This window comes from Engystomops pustulosus, chromosome 2 (assembly GCF_040894005.1).
Source record: "Engystomops pustulosus chromosome 2, aEngPut4.maternal, whole genome shotgun sequence".
NCBI classification, from domain to species: domain Eukaryota; kingdom Metazoa; phylum Chordata; class Amphibia; order Anura; family Leptodactylidae; genus Engystomops; species Engystomops pustulosus.
In genome coordinates this window covers 43,131,307-43,140,221 of record NC_092412.1, presented here as the reverse complement: position 1 = coordinate 43,140,221, position 8,915 = coordinate 43,131,307, and positions in this window count along the sequence as shown.

Below are 8,915 nucleotides of genomic sequence, written 5' to 3'. Positions count from 1 at the left end.
CGCTCCGCATATAAATTGCGCCTGTGTCTTAAAGAGACAGGCGCGATTTATTTAGCTGGTGGGCGATTCGGGCGTAATGGACGCCCGAATCGCCCACTTTAGAGCGGCGAATTTCGCCGCCCTTTACAGGGACCCGCATTCTGCCGCCTGAGGCGAGATTTTCATCTCGCCTCATGGCAGATGCGGCCCTGACAACACCAACAACACATACAATGACTGACACATACATGGGCCCATGTACACACGCACACACACATATACATAGAGTACACACACCTGAAAACCACCTTATTTGAAAACATCAATAAAATAGAAAATGCGAGTATCTCCAGATATCTATGGTGGTCACGAAAGCTATACTGCAGACAGTTAAGGATAAGGATGACAGGTAAGTCCCGGGTCCACTGGAGAGGAGACCCAAATGTTTGAGAGATTATTTCTGCCGAGGGATGAGGCAACCAGAAGTCGGACGAGCCAGAGCAAGGAAGGTGAAGGGAATGAAGTACATATGAGGCAGAGCACAGAATCCTTCTGGGTACCAAATGAGAGAAAAGATGTAACAAAAAATGCTGTATACTGTACAAATACAAATACAAAAATTAGTTACAAGGTTGTAGAGAAAAGGACAACAAAGTGAAAGGTGTAAGGTGTAGTGTAGGGAATATGGAACCAGAAAGGTTAGATTAAGGGTGATGGTGGTGAAAGAGAGAGAACAAGAATTGGGAAAGGAGAAAGATGAAAGGGTGCAAACAATAAAGAGTGGCAAAAAACTACAAAGCGTGTGCACTGTGAACCAAGACCACAGGGGTGAAAAAACACAATTAGCAGTAGACCTAGTGAAGCATGTACAATGTAGGGAGTCACACCACGAGAGCAGAAACAAATATACCATAGGGCAATCGTGTGAAGCGTGACTCTAGAAATGTGACAAAGAACAATAATAGAAAATAGAGGATATATGAGTGGATAGAAATAAGGACCAATGGTTAAGTGTGCAAGTGACGAAAAAGAGGGAGAAGTATTGAAGAGTAATAGTAAAGAATATATACTATACCTTATTGCTTATAGAATCCTGAGAACAACATATCTTCATTTATCCCCATTGGGGACAGTGAGCCCAGTCGGAATATCCATCTTGCCTCTTGCCGTAAAAGTGCTGGTACTGGATCACCACCCCGAATGTTGGACTGGATTTTTTCCAGGCCTACCACTTTAAGTTTACTCGGATTGTTGCCATGAACCGCATGAAAGTGCTTAGCCACTGTGGATAGTTGTCTACCGTTGGCCAAGTCCTGTGCAGCATTATTAATTGTAGAGACATGTTTTTGAACTCTTTTGCGAAGTTCTTGGGTCGTTTGACCGACGTACATTTTCGGGCACGAGCAGATCAGTCCATATATTACACCCCGGGAGCGACAATTAATGTAGGAGCGTAGTATGATCTTTTCTTGATTGATCGGATTCTGAAAGGAATCACCTCTCAGGATCATGGGACAAACCGTACAGTCCCCACAAGGATAGGAACCCGTTAATTGTATACCTCTGCCTAGTGCTTGACTAGGTCTCTGAAAGTGGCTCTGAACCAATGAGTCACGCAGATTCTTAGCTCTCTTTGCAATCATCCTGGGTTTAGCTGTAATGTGTGGGTGTAGCTGTGGATCACTCCTCAAAATGCCCCAGTTTTTTTGCAGTAATTTGTAGATATCTGACCATTGGTTGTGGTAAGGTGTTGTCAAGCAAGGTTTTCCATCACTCTTTCTCGTGCTGGGTATGAATGTATCTTCCCTCTTGGTATGCTTGGCCCGCATGTAGGCTCTAGATACTACCTTCCTTGGGTATGCACGTTTGCGGAATCTGTTGGTTAAATCCGTACAGTGTCGTTGGAATTCCTCCTGGCTGCTACAATTTCTCCTCAAGCGTAGAAACTGACCAATTGGGATCCCATCCCTAAGATGTTGTGGGTGAAAGCTCGAATAATGTAGCAAGTTATTGGTCGCTGTCTCTTTTCTGTAGAGAGTCGTCTCAATGTGTCCGTCCCGGGTTGTGATACGGAGGTCTAGAAAGTTTACCTCTGTCTGTGAAAACACAGGTGTAAGATGGATCTGTAAATTATTGGTATTTAGATCTGAGATAAACTCTTGGCAGGTCCCAAGTGAACCCCTCCAGAACACCAGCACATCGTCGATGTAGCGATGCCACCCGACGACGTGCTCCCGGAAGGCCCGCGAGGGGTACACGCTGGTCTCCTCCCACCATCCCAAAAAGAAATTGGCGTAGGAAGGAGCACAGCGTGCACCCATCGCGGTACCCGAGGCGTGCCTGTAAAACACCCGGTCAAAAACAAAATAATTGTGTCTAAGGACAAAATCAAGTAATTCGACCAAAAAGGAGCTATGTCGGCAATCACTCCCTAGGTCCTTCCTAAGGAAATAGGCAACAGCATTAATGCCCACCTCATGTATGATGTTGGTATATAACGATTCCACGTCCATCGCCACTATCCAGAGTTCTTCGTCTGTCAGGTGTGGATCCAAATCTTCAATCTGTCCTATAAGATGTGAGGAGTCCCGTACATATGATAATAATTTAGTCACTCGATTCTGTAAAAAGAAGTCGATATAAGTACACGCCCTCTCGCACAATCCCCCTATGCCAGCCACGATGGGTCTACCTGGTGGATTAACCAGCGTCTTGTGCACTTTTGGCAACATGTAGAACGTTGGTATGACTGGTCTCTTAACTGTCAAAAAATTCCTCTCCTTCAGGGAAATGATGCCCGCATCTGTTGCTCCTTTGATCAAACGATCCAATTTGCGTTTAAAGACATCTGTGGAGTCTGAGGGCAAGGGAAAATAATATTTCTGATTGTTAAGTTGCCTCTTAGCTTCACCCACATATTGATCCATGGGCCATAGGACCACGTTCCCGCCTTTATCGGCTTCCTTGATGATGAAATTAGGGTTAGATCGTAACTCACATATTGCTTGTCGTTCTGCTTTAGACAGATTTTCATGTTTGTATGGTTCTTCCTTCAATTCACGGACATCGGTCATCATACATTCGAAGAAAATCTGTATGGCTGGAAAAAGACGAAGGTTAGGTGTAATTTGTGAAGGTGATCTCAACGTAAAGTTCGGCCTACCTAGTAGTTCTTCTTGTTCATTTTCCCGTAAGAGATCAAGTAGATCCGTGAAAGTTCGTCGATCCGCCTCTGGCATGAAATCGGCAAGCGATGGTTGGTGGTACATCAATTTGAAGGACAGCTGTCGACAAAAAAGGTATATGTCTTTGACCAGAGTGAATTTATCCAGTCTTGACATAGGGGAGAAACTGAGACCCCGACTCAAAACATCTTGTTCTAAATTAGACAAAACATAATCAGACAGATTAATGATCCGTAAATCCTGCTCACCCTGTTTGCCTTGTAGATCTAGTTGCTTTTCTTGGTATTGTGCCTCTGCCGCCCTCGTTTGTAACTCGGGGATCACCTGTTCCTTAGCCCTCTTTTGCGAGTGTTGGATGCCTGTTCTCCAGTGCTTCCTGGGTCTCCTTCTGGATCGCTCACGTCCGATGATAAAAAATCACTCAATGAGGCGTCATTGGTCATCATGGGTGCTGTTGACATTTTAGTAAATCTCCTTCTATTCCCAGCATGGGTCCATTTATAAGCTTTTTTGCGATCATAATCATTCTGGTCCCTACCAAATTTTGATCGTTTTTTCTGTATGACATCTTTTTCATATTTCTCAATTACTTCTTTAAGTTGCGATCGAAAGGGTTGAACAAGAGTCGTCTGATCAAACGTGGATATTTTAGTTTCGCATGTCCGGATGCGTTCCTTGGTGTGTACTAATGCCTCACGGTCATGCGCCAATAGCATATCAATGAGTATGGTGGAACACTGCTGAAGTCCATGTTCCCAAGTGGTTTTAAAGTCATCTTGGACCTCCCAAGAGGGAAATATCTGGACTCGTAAACCCCTTGGGAACCATACAAACATGAAAATCTGTCTAAAGCAGAACGACAAGCAATATGTGAGTTACGATCTAACCCTAATTTCATCATCAAGGAAGCCGATAAAGGCGGGAAGCGGGTCCTATGGCCCATGGATCAATATGTGGGTGAAGCTAAGAGGCAACTTAACAATCAGAAATATTATTTTCCCTTGCCCTCAGACCCCACAGATGTCTTTAAACGCAAATTGGATCGTTTGATCAAAGGAGCAACAGATGCGGGCATCATTTCCCTAAAGGAGAGGAATTTTTTGACAGTTAAGAGACCAGTCATACCTACGTTCTACATGTTGCCAAAAGTGCACAAGACGCTGGTTAATCCACCAGGTAGACCCATCGTGGCTGGCATAGGGGGATTGTGCGAGAGGGCGTGTACTTATATCGACTTCTTTTTACAGAATCGAGTGACTAAATTATTATCATATGTACGGGACTCCTCACATCTTATAGGACAGATTGAAGATTTGGATCCACACCTGACAGACGAAGAACTCTGGATAGTGGCGATGGACGTGGAATCGTTATATACCAACATCATACATGAGGTGGGTATTAATGCTGTTGCCTATTTCCTTAGGAAGGACCTAGGGAGTGATTGCCGACATAGCTCCTTTTTGGTCGAATTACTTGATTTTGTCCTTAGACACAATTATTTTGTTTTTGACCGGGTGTTTTACAGGCAGGTCTCGGGTACCGCGATGGGTGCACGCTGTGCTCCTTCCTACGCCAATCTCTTTTTGGGATGGTGGGAGGAGACCAGCGTGTACCCCTCGCGGGCCTTCCGGGAGCACGTCGTCGGGTGGCATCGCTACATCGACTATGTGCTGGTGTTCTGGAGGGGTTCACTTGGGACCTGCCAAGAGTTTATCTCAGATCTAAATACCAATAATTTACAGATCCATCTTACACCTGTGTTTTCACAGACAGAGGTAAACTTTCTAGACCTCCGTATCACAACCCGGGACGGACACATTGAGACGACTCTCTACAGAAAAGAGACAGCGACCAATAACTTGCTACATTATTCGAGCTTTCACCCACAACATCTTAGGGATGGGATCCCAATTGGTCAGTTTCTACGCTTGAGGAGAAATTGTAGCAGCCAGGAGGAATTCCAACGACACTGTACGGATTTAACCAACAGATTCCGCAAACGTGCATACCCAAGGAAGGTAGTATCTAGAGCCTACATGCGGGCCAAGCATACCAAGAGGGAAGATACATTCATACCCAGCACGAGAAAGAGTGATGGAAAACCTTGCTTGACAACACCTTACCACAACCAATGGTCAGATATCTACAAATTACTGCAAAAAAACTGGGGCATTTTGAGGAGTGATCCACGGCTACACCCACACATTACAGCTAAACCCAGGATGATTGCAAAGAGAGCTAAGAATCTGCGTGACTCATTGGTTCAGAGCCACTTTCAGAGACCTAGTCAAGCACTAGGCAGAGGTATACAATTAACGAGTTCCTATCCTTGTGGGGACTGTACGGTTTGTCCCATGATCCTGAGAGGTGATTCCTTTCAGAATCCGATCAATCAAGAAAAGATCATACTACGCTCCTACATTAATTGTCGCTCCCGGGGTGTAATATATGGCCTGATCTGCTCGTGCCCGAAAATGTACGTCGGTCAAGCGACCCAAGAACTTCGCAAAAGAGTTCAAAAACATGTCTCTACAATTAATAATGCTGCACAGGACTTGGCCAACGGTAGACAACTATCCACAGTGGCTAAGCACTTTCATGCGGTTCATGGCAACAATCCGAGTAAACTTAAAGTGGTAGGCCTGGAAAAAATCCAGTCCAACATTCGGGGTGGTGATCCAGTACCAGCACTTTTACGGCAAGAGGCAAGATGGATATTCCGACTGGGCTCACTGTCCCCAATGGGGATAAATGAAGATATGTTGTTCTCAGGATTCTATAAGCAATAAGGTATAGTATATATTCTTTACTATTACTCTTCAATACTTCTCCCTCTTTTTCGTCACTTGCACACTTAACCATTGGTCCTTATTTCTATCCACTCATATATCCTCTATTTTCTATTATTGTTCTTTGTCACATTTCTAGAGTCACGCTTCACACGATTGCCCTATGGTATATTTGTTTCTGCTCTCGTGGTGTGACTCCCTACATTGTACATGCTTCACTAGGTCTACTGCTAATTGTGTTTTTTCACCCCTGTGGTCTTGGTTCACAGTGCACACGCTTTGTAGTTTTTTGCCACTCTTTATTGTTTGCACCCTTTCATCTTTCTCCTTTCCCAATTCTTGTTCTCTCTCTTTCACCACCATCACCCTTAATCTAACCTTTCTGGTTCCATATTCCCTACACTACACCTTACACCTTTCACTTTGTTGTCCTTTTCTCTACAACCTTGTAACTAATTTTTGTATTTGTATTTGTACAGTATACAGCATTTTTTGTTACATCTTTTCTCTCATTTGGTACCCAGAAGGATTCTGTGCTCTGCCTCATATGTACTTCATTCCCTTCACCTTCCTTGCTCTGGCTCGTCCGACTTCTGGTTGCCTCATCCCTCGGCAGAAATAATCTCTCAAACATTTGGGTCTCCTCTCCAGTGGACCCGGGACTTACCTATCATTCTTATCCTTAACTGTCTGCAGTATAGCTTTCGTGACCACCATAGATATCTGGAGATACTCGCATTTTCTATTTTATTGATGTTTTCAAATAAGGTGGTTTTCAGGTGTGTGTACTCTATGTATATGTGCGCGTGCGTGTGTGTGTACATGGGCCCATGTATGTGTCAGTCATTGTATGTGTTGTTGGTGTAGTAGTCCTCTATGTTTTATGTTTCATCCATGATGCATGTTTATGTATATATATATTGTTGCTGTTACATGTTTTGCATGTTGGATTGAATCATGCACACTATATAAGAACCTTTATTCATTACTTAAAAAAAAATTTTTTACACTATGGCACATTAATTAATTATTTATTCATGTACTTATTTATTCACTTGTTAACTAATTCATTCATATTTACATTTTGTACTTCTCAAGGTATTTTTACCTTTTTATAGTATTTGTTTTCCTTTTCTTCTTTTTTATCACATATTTCTATGGAGAAACAACTATGTAGGACACATACAATGACATTCATCTTGGGCGCTCTGCGTGCAGAAGTCATCTCCCTTGCGTCCGATCAATGCGGCGCTGGACGCCGCGACACTTGGTCACATGACACTTTATCATGTGACTTATGACACTCTAACATGTGACGCACGAGCTAAAAAACAGGCGCATGCGCACTACACCAAGTAGGACGCCGAGCGCCTATCCTTCCACCATGGCGCTCCACACCTGCCACCACTAATTATATTCACACAGGTATTTATACTGTGTCACCCATCACACCAGTTACCCCTGAGGAAGCCACTGTGTGTGGCGATACGCGTGGGGCCTCTTCCAGCCCCCCTCTCCCCCTTTTTCTCCTGCCAGCTCAGCGTTCATTGGTAATCATCATTTTATATCGCTTCACCTTTTGTTATACTGGTTTCCCTGCTTTTGTAGGATAGTATATTCTATTGGTACTTCTGGTATATATTTTTTTGGCTTGCCACTTGTTGTATTGTATTAGCTGGACAGGTTTAAAGGTTTGGGGGCTGTATAGGGAGGTTTGTCTTCATGGGTACTTATCATATACCCTACCCTCCCTTTGGTTATGTATAGAGGACTATGATCCTTTTTAATTGTTTTTATTTTCCTTTTTTGGTGTGATTTTTCCATGTATTAATAAAGATTGTATTTTGGTATAGCACATGGTTCTTTCTGATTTATTACATTAGTTTTTCATGTGCCCATTTGGAGCATTTTTTGTATGGATTGTTCCCCTTTGTGTTTTAACATTCCTATGACTGACACTACCCAGGTTGAGGCTGTCTCCCACACTAGTAGTCACTAAGTGACACAGACATTGGTGGCATCTAGTGCCATATACAGGCGGTCCCCTACTTAAGGACACCCGACTTACAGAAAACCCATAGTTACAGACAGACCCCTCTGACTTCTGGGGAAGCTCTCTGGATGCTTTACTATAGTCCCAGGCTGCAATAATCAGCTGTAAGGTGTCTGTAATGAAGCTTTATTGATAATCCTTGTTCCCATTACAGCAAAAAATGTTTAAACTCCAATTGTCCCTGGGGCCAAATTTTATTTTGTCTGGATCTACAATTATAAAATATACAGTTTCAACTTACATACAAATTCACCTTAAGAACAAACCTCCGGACCCTATCTTGTACGTAACCCAGGGACTGCCTGTATATATATATATATATATATATATATATATATATATATTACAGGCAGTTCCCGGGTTATGTACAGGATGTGTGTCTATGGAGGTTGCACGAGCTCACATCTAATCTCCACGTGTTTGGTTAAACAGCTCTTAGAAGGGAGAATTAACTCCTTCAATTTCAGCTTGAGGTTTGAAAACTATGCTCAAAGCATACTGCAGCCATGGAGAGAGCAGAAAGGGTTAACACTCACAGCTATGTCGAAAACAGGAGAGACAGATCTGTCTTCAATCCTGTAGACAGATTTGCCCTACTAATGGAGAAGTAACATTGTAACTAGGGGGCACTTTACAACATGTTACTTTACAAACTAAGGAGGAGAATTTGTTAATGAAGTATATAAGAAAAAAAGTTGCCCCCTCTCCACAATATCAAAAATCATCCAAAATTACATTTACTCTTTAAGTTGAATTTGTATGTAAGTTGGAACAGGTATATTTTATAGTTGTAACTCAAGATAAACATTTTTTGTCCCTCTGATAATTGGATTTTCAAAATTTTTTGCTGTAATGGGGCCAGGGATTATCAATAAAGCTTCATTACAGACACCTTACAGCTGATTA